Source organism: Engystomops pustulosus, chromosome 7, assembly GCF_040894005.1.
Source record: "Engystomops pustulosus chromosome 7, aEngPut4.maternal, whole genome shotgun sequence".
NCBI classification, from domain to species: Eukaryota; Metazoa; Chordata; class Amphibia; order Anura; family Leptodactylidae; genus Engystomops; species Engystomops pustulosus.
This window is the reverse complement of record NC_092417.1, coordinates 140,024,443-140,041,157: the sequence shown is the minus strand read 5'-3', so window position 1 is coordinate 140,041,157 and position 16,715 is coordinate 140,024,443. Positions and strand designations below refer to the sequence as shown.

Here is a 16,715-nt window from a genome sequence, read left to right as displayed (position 1 = left end):
CGCCAAATTCGTACCCTACCATCCGAATGTCGCAGCAGAAATCGAGACTCATCAGACCAGGCAACGTTTTTCCAATCTTTTACTGTCCAATTTCGATGAGCTTGTGCAAATTGTAGCCTCAGTTTCCTGTTCTTAGCTGAAAGGAGTGGCACCCGGTGTGGTCTTCTGCTGCTGTAGCCTATCTGCCTCAAAGTTCGACGTACTGTGCGTTCAGAGATGCTCTTCTGCCTACCTTGGTTGTAACGGGTGGCGATTTGAGTCACTGTTGCCTTTCTATCAGCTTGAACCAGTCTGCCCATTCTCCTCTGACCTCTGGCATCAACAAGGCATTTCCGCCCACAGAACTGCCGCTCACCGGATGTTTTTTCTTTTTCGGACCATTCTCTGTAAACCCTAGAGATGGTTGTGCGTGAAAATCCTAGTAGATCAGCAGTTTCTGAAATACACAGACCAGCCCTTCTGGCACCAACAACCATGCCACGTTCAAAGGCACTCTAATCACCTTTCTTCCCCATACTGATGCTCGGTTTGAACTGTCTTGACCATTTCTACATGCCTAAATGCACTGAGTTGCCGCCATGTGATTGGCTGATTAGAAATTAAGTGCTAACGAGCAGTTGGACAGGTGTACCTAATAAAGTGGCCGGTGAGTGTATATGTTTGGGCTCTGATCGAACTAGTGATTGATACTGTATATATGTATATTTAACAAGCTGTTATAGATATGAATATGTAATTTTGCTATGGAATCGTGTTTTTAACCCCTTAAAGGGCACCTACCACCACGATTCTACCTATAAAGGTAGATCGGGAGGTAGGTGGATGAATGGGACGTGAGGATAGCTTTCACTGTGCGCCACAAATAACATGTCTACTTTATTCTTTGGGTCGGTGCAATCATGGGATACCAAATTTATATTGGTTTTATAATTTTACATTTTAAAAAAATTTAAATCTCCTGTACAAATTTTTTTTTTTAATTTTGCCATCTTCTGACGCCAATAACTTCATACTTTCATACTTTAGTGTACGCAGCTGAAGGTGTAGTCATTTTTTGCGACTTTTGATGGCGTTTCGTTACTATAATTTATAGGACTGTGCAACCTTTTGATCACTTTTTATAAATTTTTAAATATTTTTCAAAATGGTGAAAAGTGCCATTTTCGACTTTGGGCGCTATTTTCCGTTACGGGGTAAAAGCGCGAAAAAACGTTATTATATTTTGATAGATCGGGCACTTTCGGGCGCAGCGATACCTAATGTGTTTTTGATTTTTACTGTTTATTAATATTTATATCGGTTCTAGGGAAAAGGGGGTGATTTGAATTTTTAGGGTTTTTTATTATTATTTTTAAAAAACTTTTTTTATTTTCTACTTTTACTATTTTTCAGACTATTTTACTTTAACCCTAGCTTAGCTGATCGATCCTATCGTATACTGCCATACTACAGTATGGTAGTTTATGGGGATTTTCCTTCTCATTCATTACACTGTGCTGATAGCACAGTGTAATGAATGGGTTAAAACGATACAGCCTCGGGTCTTCGGTCATCTTTTTGAAGCACCGGCAGCATTGCCGGCGGCGATCGTCGGTGCTAGCACTGATCGCAGGTGTTACCGGTAAGCCTTTCCTGCAATATGCCGCAAAGACTTACCGGCTATGGAGAGGGCTCGGCCCGTAAGACCCGGCATGCACCGAGACCCGGCATGCAAGTTGGGAAGGGGTTAATCTTGCGTCAACCACGCCCCATGATGTCAGGGGAAGTAAAGGGGTAAAGTGTGCCTTGCTTTTCTTTTTTTATGAATAGAGGGGGAAAACACAATAGATCATGACTAAGGCCATATAGGCTGAAACGCGTAGATCTTACCTGTTTTTCCATATGCATGCCAAGGAAGATATGTGAGCCCATTATAATGATTATGAATTTTAAAAAGAAACATGAATAGAGTTAAGTAAGACAAGTTTACCTCTTGACTACAACGTGCTGGACGTTTGTTTTACTCATTGGATTTCACCTGGGTCTTGGGCCAGCCCGTGCAAGCCGATGTGGAACAGGGTTTAGTGGAGAGCTGGTGCGATGTGTTTGTTGGACTATTTTTGCAGAGACTATAACTGTGCTCCCATACCCTATATCTTAATACTTAAGGCTTTACATATTCTTGGATGTTGGTTGTGCAGATGGTGGTATAACAGAACCGGCTAGTGACAAACGCTCTTAACGCAAACTAAGAGCACCAGAGCTATTTCAAGATGTTATACCGGCACACCTGTCATCAGCTGAATTCTAACACAAATTATAATCTGTTTAAACAAAACCTGGAGAAAGAAATGAGAATATGGTGAGACCCTGGACAATTATGTATCAGTGGGGTCTGCGTATCAAAAAATACCCCACAAATGTTTATTCAGATGAATTCTTCATAGCTTGGAATAAAATTTTGTCAGACTAATGAAATTAATTATAATACAGGAAAGCCTAGTTTTAAAAGACTTACAAAAACAAATAAGTCAAACAAAGAATTCACCAAAAATCTATTTCTCCGACAAAGATATTGACAAAATTGCACAAGATCTTAAAGCTCAAGTAAAATAAATTAAAAATAATCTAATGGAAACAAAAAGAACAAAGTTTAATAGAGATCTGTTGGACTATAAAAATAACAAAGTATATAGTTAGAGAGAACAGAATGATTCAGACTCCACTATGCAACTAAAATCTATTCCTAAAAATTGGTTAGTAAAAAGCCTTACTGGAACTTTAAAAATAAATCAAACGTGAATTTACAAGAATCAAGGTAGTTCCATGTCATATAGTTCAGAGGACAAAGAAATTGATCCTGAACACTCGGATAGGAAAGAGAAGAACAGAAACAAAAATACCATTCAGCCCTCCCAAGATCGCTTAAAAAAAGAATGACTACAAGACAGGAGGGTCAAAAATCTGAAATAACAGAGACTGTCATTAATTGTTAAGCTTTTACTTTGTCTGAAGATCATATTGGAGTCCTGAGTAGGGGTCTCAATTTTGAGCCCTTTTAGGACTTCAACTTATTTGGTACAATATTAGATGTTAACAAATTTGCACAGGGAAGCATGTGCGACATGACGTAACACGCTGCGTCCGTGGAGCCGCCTCCTCCCCTCTCGTGCTAACCACTCCAGTTGTCATGTGCAGGAACTGCCTTCTTGGGTCCTGCTCGACCGGGAGATCGTCCGGCGTGGCGGGACCAAACTAAGCCCTTCTGTCCGCAGAGACAGCTTTCTCTTCTGAGATTATTGGTCGGGCTGCGGATCCTCCACCGGACTCATCATACTCAAGGCTAAAGCAGGTGGAGCCCTCTAGCGGAGGCGGCGGACGCTTGTGGCACCAGCGATTTCCACCGGCTATCACCACCCTGGAGATGGTGTTCGCTCATTGAGGCGGCTCGTGGAAGCTGCTTGAGGCTATTTGAGGTTGGAGAGTTCCAAGTTGACCTGGCTCTGGCTGCACTGGGATATTTTACCTTGACAGACCCAAAAGGATACACTGAGGCCCTGAAAACGAGAAGTGAGAAGAGCTGCCAATCTGAGCGAGAAGGGTCTGGTAAGATGAACTGAAAGTACCCATCCTTATGTTGTTACCGTCCATTAACATTTTGTTGAAGCGAGCCTAGAGCTTTTTGTGTATAACAGCTTGAAGATATTATCTAAGCAGAGGTTACTTAATTGGAGGACTAGTTAGATCTTGAAGAAATTCTTAAGGCTCATCAGCTGGCCGTTGCACTGTCCTCAGCGATTATCCTGCTATAGTAACGCTTTTGGAGGGACTATATTGTGATGCCTTGACTGAAGTATTCTTTATGAGCCATCATCTATGTTGGACTGTTCTCCTCCTTGCCTCACTATTAGTTATGTTAACAGCTAAATTACAAACTGTGCATTCTTAACGGGTCTTGGTGTGTCAGGTCCTTGACTCTATTGACCTGATGTGACTCAATTCACCTTGGTGAGATATGACAAGGGATGATAAACAGCGCTGCCTACCTGGGCGGAAAAAGAATGTAAAGTCAATCTGTCGTTAATTTCCCTTTTAGGTTGTGATCTCGCCCTTTGGATTTGTTTGTAATGGGCATGGTTGTTCTCTGATGGCACAGCTTATGTTTTGTATCAATGACTGAGCACGCACACAACGCCCAAACAAGTTACTGATTCCCCTTAAGTTCCAAGGTTTAGACTTCGACTGGGAGAGATGGGAAAAAGGGAAGAGGGAAAAGAAAAAAAAAAATTCTGAGGACATTAACACTCTACAACTTATCAGATTTCGCTGTCAACATATCGGTGACGATATCCATAAGGCACAGCAATCTGTTGGTCCCTTCTGCTGAACTTCACTACGATGATCATTGTGTCATAAATTTTCTTGTAAGGACGGTACCTCTAACGCCGACGTAACATTTATACTGGACTCTCCCTTTTTATGCACCTTATTTTATATTTCAACTGACAAAGTGTAAATGGAGCATCTTTAGATTTTGTCCCCTTTTAAGTGTTTCAGGTGTCTTCTATTACCTGATTTATTTTGTGGTGTAAACCCCCTGATGTTTAGCCAGTTGTGCTATCTGCCCCAGGGATTTTGGTGATACTTGTACTCTTCTGACAGTCCTGGTACTAAGTTAATTTTTTATTATTTTTTTTGTCTAGGCAACAGAATCAGGATTTAAGGATCTAGGTATTCTACTGTAAAAACAGAGGGAGAGGAAAGATGTGAAAGTAACCCAGCTATTTGGGAAGAAATCTTATTAGCCGTTAATAAAACAAATACGGCAATGGAAGGGTTAAAAGATCAGTTGGAGGACACAAAAAATGAAATCTCATGCTTACAGGAAGATTTAAATAAAATCAGAGACCGTATTAAAGATCAAAGTGACAGATTAGTTAAAATTGAAGCAGGGGCAGAGAAAAAAAAAATCTAAAATAGAAGCTGAAAAAAGGGACCTGCAGGCTAAGATCACCGATTTGGAAGATCATTCAAGAAGATCGAACATTCGTTTTGTGGGTTTCCCCGGGCAGAACAAAATGATACAGGGCAATTTATCTATCCTGGTTGACAGGGACATTGGGTAAGGAGCACCTCTCCCCGACCTTCGTCATTGAAAGGGCCCATAGGGTCCCCGGATTGTCGGCTTATACCTGGCTCTTTTCCATCTACAATTCTGGTTAAGTTCCTATGCTCCAGGGATAGAGACTGGGTCCTACGAGAATTATGAAATAATTTTTTTTCCCTCTTCTGGTTCCTCTTGTACATCCTGCCATCTGTTTTCCATCCCCCTTCCCCTCAAACTTAAAAAGCTATAAATGATATCAATTATCACATGGAATGTGCGGGGACTGGGGGAAAGGTTAAAACGGTGTGTAGTTTTCAATGTTGTGCAACGACACTTACCAGCAATAATATGTCTGTTAGAGACCCATCTTGATGGTGAAAATTTGAACAAGGTTAGTAGGAAATGGGCATCTAAGGAATTCCATTCTGCTTTTTCTACCTATTCCAGGGGGATAAGTGTCTTTATACATAAGTCAGTAGACTTCCAAGCAATATCAAGTAAAATTGATTCAGAGGGGAGGTACATTTTTTTGTATGGGAAGCTGTGTGGAGTAACATGTATTATCGCTTTCATTTATATTCCTCCTCCTTTCTCTCTGCAAGTATTGAGGTCTCTATTGTTATTTGTTGACCAAAAGGATAATTGTCCATTGTGGATACTTGGGGACTTCAATTGTGTCCTGAATCCATCTTTAGATTGGGTTAGTGAAAGTGGGGTTAGTAGCCTGACATCCTCCCCCCATTTCTAAATTCTGTACAGAAATGTGCCTAAGGGACTTATGACGTGTCAAGTACGGAGATAAAAAAAACTTTTTCTTGCTTCTCAAAATCTTTTAGGGCAATGTCCCGAATAGATTTAATCTTGGCCCCAGATAAAGCGTTGACAAAAAGAATGAAATATGAGGTGGCAAGTCGCTCAGATCACGCTATGTTGGTTCTAGAGCTGGAATTTGAAAGGGTAAATAGGGGAAGACCCCCCAAGATCAATCCTCACTGGTTTACACTGTTGGCCGTGGACGAGGAAGTGAGGGAGAAAATCATACATTTCTGGAAAATTAATATTGGGTCAACTGAGTGGTCTGGGACGCCCTTAAAGTCCATTTGAGGGCATGGTGGCAATATAAAATTAAATGCAAGAAAAGATCCTACCGCCAAAAAGAAGAAAAGCTAAAATAATTATTGGATAAAGCTCAGGAGGATTATAATAGTTCCCCCTCAGAGAGTTAAATGGAGGCTCTTAAGAGCAGTAGAGCTGATTACGATCGCTATATAGGGGGCAAAGTCCAGCAGAGGGTGTTTTTTGCAGGACAAAGACACTATATTGAAGCAGGTAGACCTGGCAAGTTACTTGCAGAGTTGATACAAGGGGAAAGTAAACGTATTCACCAATTGCGAAATGATGCCAGAAAAATAGTAACTTCAACTGATTTCATCAGTGAGGTTTTTGTGGATTTTTTTTTCTAGACTATACACTACTGAGTTAAAAATGAACAGCAACAACTGGAGGACTATGTGGCTAACATACCACTGCCCCATGTTTCCTCTCTTGATAAGGAAATTTTCAACACCCCTTTAACATTGGAAGAGTTAATTCTCACTGTAAAATCTATTTCTGGTAATTCTAGCCTTGGAATAGATGGGTTACCTTTTGAAGTTTACAGAAGATACAGTGAGACTTTATTGCCCTTATTACTGGAAGTATTGAACTCAAGTATGTCACAGGGAAAACTACCCAGGAAGCCCTAATTGTCCTTATCCCCAAAAAGGTAAAGAAAAAACAGAAAAGGAATCATATAGACCAGTGATGGCGAACCTTTTAGAGACCAAGTGCCCAAACTACAACCAGAATCCACTTATTTACCATGAAGTGCCAACAACACATTTCAAGCAGTAACTTATTGCTACCTGTTCTTAAACATCATTCAATTGTATTGGCTCTCCTAAGGCCACCAATGCAGTTGAAAGAAGGTGGGCAAATTCAGACCATCATTGTAGCTTCTCTCCAGGAAGAACAGTGGGTCCAGCAGGATTGTCCAAAGACAATGGAGTTCTGTCCACACCTTCTCACTTTTCCTGCAGTTTCAAACAGCCAGTGAAATGTCGCTTTAAAATAACACTGAGTGCCATGAGAAAGGGCTCCGAGTGCCACCTCTGGCACCCGTGCCATGGGTTCGCCACCACTGATATAGACCAATATCCCTATTAAACACAGATGCTAACATTTTTGCCAAAATGCTTGCACTAAGGCTGCAGAGAGTGATCTGTGATCTTATCCACCCCGATCAGTCCAGGTTTATCCCGGGGAGGGTGATCAGCGACAACCTGGAAAGGTTGTTCCTGAACATCCAGTTGGGTTTGGGGGCGGGGGGGTGTGGCAGCGGGCGCTCCATTCTGTCGCTTGATGCTCCTAAGGCATTCGACAGGGTGGAGTGTCCCTTCCTATGGACTTTTAGGCATAGAATGGGGTTAGGTGATCAATATATATCATGGGTCAAGTTGTTATATAAACATCCAGTGGCTAGTATCCTGATTAATAACTCAGTTTCGGATAAATTTGACTTAAAAAGGGGCACTTGTCAGGGTTGTTTCCTTTCTCCTATTTTGTTTGATATTTTCATTGAACCCTTGGCTTCATTAATTAGATCTAATGAATCTGTGGTGGGATTTGGTTGTGAAGGTAAATCGGATCTAATCCTGCTTTTTGCCGATGATATATTATTGTGTCTGGGGGACTCAGATTCCTTGATACCGATAGTCATGAAGACAATTCAAGAGTTTGGAACGTATTCTGGGCTACAAATAAATTGGCAAAAGACAGTGCTACTTCCGTTAGATAAATCAAATAGTTTAATTCAGTTTGGTCTGCAGGTACTGGAGCCACAATCCTCCATGGAATATTTGGGGGTACGGATTTCGGCTGATATTAATAAATACCCTGAATTTAATCTTCTGCCAATAATTGCTAAAATTTGATCTAAGATCTCGATTTGGGTGAAACTCCCTCTTACCAGAGCAGATAGAATCGGTTTTTAAAAATGGTGGTTTTGCCACAATTGTTATACATATTAGCAGCTGCCCGGTGTGGATAGAGGAGAAATTCTTCAGGTTGATCGAGAGGCTATGCAATGAACTTATCTGGGGGAGAAAACATGTGTGAATAAAAAGTAATTTGCAGACTGGTCAGTGAGAGTTGGAAATATATTAAGAAAATAGCAAGGGTGAATGGTGCTTTAGAATGCACCCCATCGTGGTATAACAAAATTTTAAAAGAGGTTTGGAAAATGATTGATGTGAATATTTGGGTTAGAATGGGTGTCACTAAAGTCTCTAAAATTTTTGTAAATGGCACATTTTTATCATGTAAAGAGATAGAAAGGTTATTTGGGATAGTTAGGAATTTTTCTTTTCACTATTTGCAGCTGAGAGACGCATATATACAGACAGTGGACAGTTTTTACTGTCAATAAAAACACGATGGTTGATAAAATTTTCTTTAAGTGAAAACGGAAATTCACAATTTCAAATATGTATAACTTGAAGAGAGCACAAAGGAAATAGTTTTTAAAAACACTGCACAGTGGGAAAGAGATGGTGTTTACTGCACAAAAAAGCAATGGAAGGGAGTATACTATAATATTCCCCACTCCTTGTTGAATATGAATCACAGAATGATCCAATTTAATTTTATACATAGATTATACTACACTCCCTTGCTGCTAAGTAAGTTTAAAAAAATTGGGAGAGATGACAAGTTCACATGCCCTCGATGTGAGAACTCTAATGTAGATTTTGTCCACATGTGTTGGTCGTGCCCCCACATTGGCAAGTTTTGGCAGAAGGTACATACCAAGATTGAACATAGTTTGGGACGCTCAATACCACGTTCCATTGAGACTTTAACCTTAAACGAATTACAACACAATAGTATGCCCTTTCTCTCCAGACTACAAAAGACCACTGTCTGCAGGATGTCATCGATAGCTAAGATATTGATAGCAAGAAAATGGATGGAACGACACCCCCCGTCCTTTGCTAACTGCCGGTGTTAAATTTTAAAAAAATGTAAAAATTTGAAAAAATACATTAAAAAAACAATAAATTGAAGGAATGGGAGGGGATCTGGAGAGAGTAATGAGTGGGGGAACCGTTTTCTTCTTTTTTTTATATCTTTTTTTTTTTTCTTCTCTCCTTTCCTCCGGGCAGAGGGTAATGGGTTGGGGAGGGGGGGGGGGGGCAGGGATAAGAACAAAATGCATTTGAATGGTTTTTGTGTAGTAATTTGTATTCAGTTTAACATTGTGAAGTATAATGACGCTTCATGCTAATTATTAATTGAGCGAGAATGTAGACAGATACTTATGCTCTGTTTTATCATGTATGTCTATTGTTACAATAAAATAAAAAATAAAAAATTTGCACAAAACATTACGGTAAAAAAACACTTCTCCAATATACAAGAGATGAGGATAATCCGTACATAACATTTAGAGAAGAAAGAGAACATCCAGATTTTTATAAAGTGGTTTCCCTTACTCCTGCTTTGGACAGATTTCAGGATGCTGTAGAAAAAGAACTCACTGAATAAAAAATGAAAGATAAAAAATGTGAGCATCATGATAATGGGGCACATTTACTTACCCGTCCCTGTGTGTTTCCCAAGGTGCGTTGTCCGACAAGAATGCACATCTCCCACGATTCACTTACATTGTGTGCCCGATATCCTGCATGTGTCACTCCCCGCTCAGGTCCGCCGGAGTTGCCATAGTCTTCTCAGTGCATGTAAGTGCATGGCTTTTAACACAACTTAAATGTTAAATCCGGTGCTTAGTCCCAATCAGTCGGATCGTCCGACGGCCCGCGCCCCCCCCCCCATTTGTGTCACATGAAAGCCGGCGCCGATGCACAGACCATTAGTAAATGAGCCCCAACGTGTCCAAAGGGGAGAGAGTAGTGGCAGACAAAGAACACTCCTATGAAACTCCTCTATGTGGATTTACATTTAGATGTTCCAATCGTGTAGGTAGAAAACATAGGCTACACCCTAGGGTATATTATCCAAGTGTATTTCAATATCACTCTTTAACCCCTTAACGACCTGGCCCTTTTTTTGTTTTTTCATTTCCATTTTTCACACCCACCTTCAAAAATCTATAACTTTTGTATTTTTACACGTAAAGAGCTGTATGATGGCTTGTTTTCTGCGTAACAAATTTCATTTCATAGTGATGGTATTGAATATTCCATGCCATGTACTGGAAAGTGGTAAAAAAATTCCAAATTCAGTGAAAATGGTTTAAAAACGTATTTGCATCGTTTTCTTGTGGGCTTGGATTTTACGGCTTTTACTGTGTGCCCCAAATGACATGTCTACTTCATTCTTTGGGTCAGTACAATCATGGGGATACCAAATTTTTATCAGTTTTATAATTTTTTTTTTTTTATTTTGCCATCTTCTGCCACTAATAACTTTTTCATACTTCGGTGTACGGAGTTGTGGGTGGTGTAATTTTGTGCGACTTTTGATGACTTTCGTTTTCACTGCTACCATTTTATGGAGTGTACAACCTTTTGATCAACTTTTATAAAAATTTTTATATTTTTCAAAATGGCAAAAAAGTTCCATTATAGACTTTGGGCGCTATTTTCCATTATGGGTTTAAACACAGTGAAAACCCGTTACTATATTTTGATTTTCAGATGTGACAATACCCAATGTGTTTTTTTTAATTATTATTTTATTATTTATTTATACCAGTTCTAGGGAAAGGGGGTGATTTTTTTTTTTTATTATCATTTTTTTTTCTCAAACTTTTTTTTATTTTTACAATTTTTTTAGACTCCCTAGGGTACATTAACCCTACCAAATACTGCCATACTGTAGTATGGAGATATGAGACAGCCAGGGGTCTTCGAAAGACCTGAGGATGTCATGGTGACTGATCGCTGCTCCCTGATATCATCACGGGCGCCGCCATCTTTTTGAAGCCGCCAGCAGCTTCCACCGATCGCAATTGTTACCGGTAAGACTTTGCTGCAATATGCAGCAAAGACTTACCGGCTATGGAGAGGGCTGAGCCCATGAGCCCTCTCCATGTACCCTCACCCGACACGCACCATACTATTACGGCATGCGTCAATAAGGGGTTAAAATTATACTCACAAAAGTATTTTGTAAAAAGGCCTATAATTAATACGTGTTCAATGCACCAAACGATCCTAGCTCTGAGTATATAGTGAGTATAATTTTAAAGAGTCATATTAAAATACCCTTGGATAATCCTTAGGTGTTGCCTAAGTTTTCTACCTTGTGGATTTGGGCGAGTTACACGATTGGAACATCTAAGTGTATGAACAATCCACATAGAGGTGTGCACATAGGAGTCTTCTGTCTGCCACTATCTTGGATAAGGAATTGTTTCCTGGTTTCTCGTTGGATTTTCCACCTGTGCAGCGAGTGAAGGAGTTCTTTGGGGCGCAACCACGAATATAAGGTAAATATAAGGCATTGGGAAATGAATTTATTTTTTATGAATATGCATTCATATTTTGTGTGTGTAGTTTTTTTTACCTTATATGTCCCCCACAAGGTCACAGAAGACACCTGGGGACATTTTCACAGTTTTTTTTTCTTTTACAAGTATTTATAGATTTATAGCTCTTACAGATGCCTCAGTTACAGGGGGCACAAACACTGTGACTGGGGATTCTGATCAGAGCAGCTCTGGTTAACCCCTGTAGACCCGAAGGTCATGTGAGCCGGATCTGCTCCTCTCTGCATCGTGCTCCTTCAGCGCAATGCTATAAGGAGCGGAGAAGGGAGAAGTGGTAATGAACCGCATTTACCATCTTCCTACGGTCTCTGGGTGTCCCTGACACCCGGAGACCCGGTCGGGCTCTGGTGGCTTGAAAACTGCAGCAACATCAGTGGGCGGTCCAAAGGGAGTTAAAGTACAGAGAGCATCATGAAGACCAAGGAACACACCAGACAGGTCCGTGATTCTGTTGTGGAGAAGTTTAAAGAGGACCTGTCGCCTATAATTTCGGCACTAGGAGCTGCTTACTAAAGTAAGCTTAAACAAACTCCACAGTGTTAGAAGGATAGCGTTACTGGAAACCTCCGATAACGCTATCTAACACTGCTGCAGAGAACAATGTAATCGTCGGACCACTCGAAAAGCGCTCCGATGTATTCATGAGGGGGCGGGGTTGGGGCGTGATTAGGGATGGTGACTGCCACATGACATGCGTCAGTCACCGCCACCCTATGGAGCGAGCAGGGTGGTCCGGGGACCGCCCCCTCATGAATACATCGGACCGCTTTGCGAGCAGTCCAACGATTACATTGTACTCTGCAGCGTTTGTTTAAGCACTAGGAGCTGCTTACTTTTGTAAACTGCTCCTAGTGCCGAAATTATGGGTGACAGGTCCTCTTTAAAGCCAGTTTTGGATACAAAAAGATTTCACAAACTTTAAACATCCCAAGGAGCACTGTGCAAATGATCTTATTGAAATGGAATATCACAGCAAATCTAACAAGACCCGGCTGTCCCTCTAAACTTTCATCTCAAACAAGGAGAAGACAGATCAGAGATGCAGCCAAGAGGCCAATGATCATTCTGGATGAACTGCAGAGATCTACAGCTGAGGTGAGAGAGTCTGTCCATAGGAAAACAATCAGTCGTATACTACAGAAATGTGGCCTTTATGGAAGAGGCAAAATGAAAGCCATTTCACAAAAATATCCATCTTGTTTAGAGTTTGCCACAAGCCACCTGGGAGACACACCAAAGATGTGGAAGAAGATACTCTTGTCAGATGAAACCAAAATCGAACTTTTTGACCGCAATGTCAAACGACATTGCGTGAAAAGCAACGCAGTAGTGATTAAAAGTCTGGCTCTTCTTAGCTGGATCATGAAGCTGCGCTCACTGAGAAGAGCCAGTCCAGCCAGTCACTCCACACCACTTTTAACCCTATTATATTGGGGTAAAGGGGGCGTGGCCAGTCATTTAGGGACTGGATTATATTAGAAAACTCACTGAGGGGAGCTGACTCCTGTCGTTCACAAGAAGGAGCCAGCTCTTTCTGCTGGCTTGTTCGCAAATGACCCATTAGTACAACACGGCTCATAGCCCTGAACACACAATCCCCACTTTCAAACATGGTGGTGGCAGCATCATGGTTAAGGCCTGCTATTCTTTTGCAGGAACAGGGAAGATGGTGGAAATTCATGGGTAGGTGGATGGAGACCATTCCAGAAGAAAACGTGTTTATGTTCCAACAAGACAATGATCCCAAACATAAAGCAAAATATACAATGGAAGGTTCAGACTGAAACGTATCCAGGTGTTAGAATGGCCAAGTCAAAATTTAATCGCTGCGCTCGGCAATTCCTGTCAGCTCCATAGAGATTCTCCATCGTGTTTTTGCAATCTGTAAAGGTCTCTGCACTGAGACCCCCACTGATCAGCGAGTAAAGCCCTATCCAAGGCCTAGATACCTAACATGTTTGTGATGTTTACTGTTTGTTACTTTTTATATCAGTTCTAGGAAAAGGTGGGTGGTGCAGAAACCAAACAGCCAATGGGTCTGCCGAAGACATTTGGGAAAGTGAGGATTGCATCAAAGACGGCGGCACCATGCAGGGACCACAAAGGCAGACACAGAAATGGAGACTGAGAACTTAGCAGGTACCTGAGAGGATAAGGAAGGCAGGAACTGGGACATCTGCCTCTGAGAGTCTGGGGGCTCCCAGAATCCACAGGAGAATGGGGGGATGGCAACATATAAGGGGGTCCAAGGCTCAGCCTGAATGTGGATGGAGTTGGAGAGAGTGCTGAAACCTGCATTTCACTGCAAGCATTTGTGAGGAGAGATGATGGAGCGGTGCTGGGGTAAAAGGTCTCTAGAGTGAGAATGGCAAAGCCAGTGGGCTAGGAGAGGAAGAGCAGCCATGCCTTCATGGCATGAGGTAGAAGGAGCGGCGGAAACTTGGATGCAGCAGAGGCCGCATTAAAATGGATTGACAATGTGGTGCTATAAGGCAGGGTCTGGGAAGGGACTGGAGATAAAGGGCTAGACATTGGGTCCTGAGAATAAACCACTTGCCAGCTGTCCCTGCTACTGCCCATCCTACCCTAAGCAGTAGGTAGTAGGTAGACTAGTTGACGCTCCATGTCAAAGTTCAGACATGGAGACAAAGACAAGACAAAACAAACAGTGAGGGTTGGTCGCCAAGTACAGTTCAAAGCCATTAAGATAAATACTGTACAAAATCACAAGGCAGATAGTCAGAATCTAAGCAAGGCTCAGATATTAGAATACAGAAGGTAGTGTATGGTAGTGTAATGGATTCATTACTTTACTTGAATATGGACCAATTTACCCAGATTGAACACCCGCAAAGCATCCTCAGGACATGGAGGATTTTTAGTTTTTGCCTGATGTTGTTTTACGGACGTTGTTTAACTTTCGTTGAAATGTCATTTAGGCAGAGGGTTTTACAGACTAAATGGAGGGGATTGGTCAGAATTGTCTGAGAGCAAAACAGTTGTATTTGCTCATGAAGCTAATCAGAGCTTGGCTTTAATTTTCCCACAGAAATGTATAAATAAAAGTTGAGCTCTGATTGGTTGTCATAAGCAACTCGAACAGTTTTGTTCTCAGACACTTCTGATGAAGCTCCCCTAATGTCTCTGAAAGATAAAGATTTGGTGGTGAACCCATTATTACAGAATAACAGTGATATTTTGGTCAAGGAGTTTACTCCTAATTTAAAGAAAACTCTGCAAGTAGAAGAAAGTAACTCCAATTCTCCTGGGCATCGAGACAAAATACCTTAAAAATTGCTCCAGTGTTTGATTCAGTCTCTCTTTCTGCCCAAAGGCTTTTGAATGAAATGTGGATGAAAAGGACTGAGAGATCCCATACGGCCAAAATATTCTCTGCAGAACCTAGAGACTAATTGCACCCCCTGGTCAGAGAGGACATTTTCATGAATACCATAAAGGCGGAGTGTGTGATTTATGAACAAGGATGGTAACAGTTTATCGCTAGAAAGTTTATTGAGGGGTACCAAATGCCACATTTTAGGGATTCAAAATCAACAGTTTTTACTTGGAATTAGGCAAATCAGTAATGAAATGCATAGAAATGGGATTACCATGGTTTTCAGAAGAGGGTGGAGGAGATATTTGGTTTCAGAATACCAGTGTATTTAGATAATACTTGGTTAGTATAAACAATTTATCTGCAGGAGTATTACCAGGAGCTAGATTTTAGCAATCAAAGTGGCAAGATCATGATTAATGATTCAGGTGCAACTTCTGGGGTATTGTTGGTACAAATACTGCAAGATAGGACATCTGCCTTGATATTTTTAGTACCAGAACAAGTGGTGACAATGAAATTAAAATGAGTAAAGAACAATGCCCAGCCTGCTACTCTGAGGGAAAGTCTCATTATCTAAGTGCAATAGGTTTTTATGATCAATGATAACGGTGACTTAGTGTTTAGCTTCCTCATGGAAGTGTCTCCACTTCTCCTATAAACTATCTGGTTTGATGTGCATCTACTTCTTAAATGAGGATACCCCAACTGTTTGTTGAAATATTGCAGACAATCCATAACTATTTTGTATCTGCCTAGGATTATTTTTTACCGATTGCTGATTTTATGCAGGTTTTCTATAATTACTAGAAGTGAAATACAATTACCTTTGTTACAGAAGCACTGCAACAGTAAAATAGGGGAATGTATACTATCTTGTGGCAGAAAATCAATATTCATAATCAGGATTCCATACAAAACTGGAATCATACCATACAGTATATGATCTCCTGAATTTGTTAATATACACTTCAATTGTCCTTTGTAGTGATCTATACTATGTAAGTTTTTGTGAGAAAACATGGATTGTGTGCGGACTTGCTAATTAACCCCTTAAGGACTCTGGATTTTTTCACAAATATTTCGCTCTCCACCTTCAAATATCTAAAACCTTTTTATTTTTCCATGTACAGAGCTTTGTTAGGGCTTATTTTCTGCATAACACATTTTACTTCTCAGTGACTTTATTATTCCATGTACTAGGAAGCTGGAAAAAATCCAACGTTGGTCAAATTGGCAAAAAAATGCATTTGTGTCACTTTGTTGTGGGCTCAGTTTTTACAACTTTCACTGTGCGCTCCAAAAAACTGCGTTATTCTTTGGTTCTGTACAATCATGGTAATACCAAATTTATATAAGTTTTATTGTGTTTTAATACACTTGCAAAAATTAAACGAATGTGTATGGAAAAGAAAAATGCACAAAGCCGTGTGAGGTGTCATTTTTTGCTAAATGAGATGACGTTTTCTTTGCTACTATTTTGAGGACTGTGCAACCTTTTAATCACTTTTTAATACATTTTTATGTGATGTAAAATGGTGTAAAAGTAGTGTTTCCGACATTTTTGCACTATTTTCTGTTATTGGGTTTACCGCTGGCAATAACCGTTTTTATATTTTGATAGGTCGGGCATTTTGAGACCCAAGACTGTCGTGACAACCTACATACCGCTTCCCGATGACGATCGCAACAAAGATGGCGGCGTCCATTGCTGGCGGCAACAGAAAGATTAATACACAAAA

General features: G+C 40.7%; 1 long non-coding RNA gene across 1 annotated transcript in view; it reads left to right on the top strand.

Annotated features, from left to right (window-relative positions):
• LOC140070916 (uncharacterized) overlaps window positions 1-16,715 on the top strand; it is a 20,166-nt gene extending 3,451 nt beyond the window's left edge. The window contains exons 2-3 of the long non-coding RNA XR_011849012.1: window positions 13,630-13,775; window positions 16,598-16,715. This is a non-coding gene — a long non-coding RNA (uncharacterized lncRNA). The remainder of the gene's footprint in view (window positions 1-13,629; window positions 13,776-16,597) is intronic.